Genomic DNA, 514 nt, shown 5'->3' with positions numbered 1-514 from the left:
TTCCCACCATTCCAGTCACAGACTCGAACCATCTCATTGAAGGTCCTCCTCTCTTGTTCCATCCCTCTATTCTCCCAAACATGATGTCCCTCTCCAAGGACCAGTCCCTCCTTGCAACATGCCCAAAATATGTCAGACAAAGCTTCAGAATCCTTGAAATCAAGGAGTATTCTGGCTTCACCCTCTCCAGGACAAACCTGTTTGTCCTCCTAGCAGTCCATGGTATATTGAACACTCTTCCCCAGCACCACAACTCAAAGGCATCAATTCTCTTTCTATCATCTCTAATTACTGTCCAACTCTCTGATGCATAGCACGTAACTGGGAAGACTATAGGCTGGATCAGGCGCACCTTAATCTCCAGCCTGATGTCATTGCTCTTCAGTACTCTTGAGAGGTCCCTGACAGCTGACTTTCCAAATGCAATTCATCTCTTGATTTTCTGGCTGCTGTTACCAAGAGTCCTGACTGTGGAACCAAATAAACTAAAACTGTTAACTATCTCAGTCTCTTC

The 514-nt window shown here is 45.3% G+C and overlaps 1 protein-coding gene across 1 annotated transcript in view; it reads right to left on the bottom strand.

Annotated features, from left to right (window-relative positions):
- GRK7 (G protein-coupled receptor kinase 7) overlaps positions 1-514 on the bottom strand; it is a 58222-nt gene that overhangs the window by 16276 nt on the left and 41432 nt on the right. The window lies entirely within an intron of this gene.

Source organism: Elephantulus edwardii, unplaced genomic scaffold (genome assembly GCF_000299155.1).
Source record: "Elephantulus edwardii isolate Elephantulus edwardi_28Jun2011 unplaced genomic scaffold, EleEdw1.0 scaffold00158, whole genome shotgun sequence".
In the NCBI taxonomy this organism is placed as follows: Eukaryota; Metazoa; Chordata; class Mammalia; order Macroscelidea; family Macroscelididae; genus Elephantulus; species Elephantulus edwardii.
The sequence above is the reverse complement of the archived record's forward strand: the minus strand, read 5'-3'. Positions and strand labels throughout refer to the sequence as shown.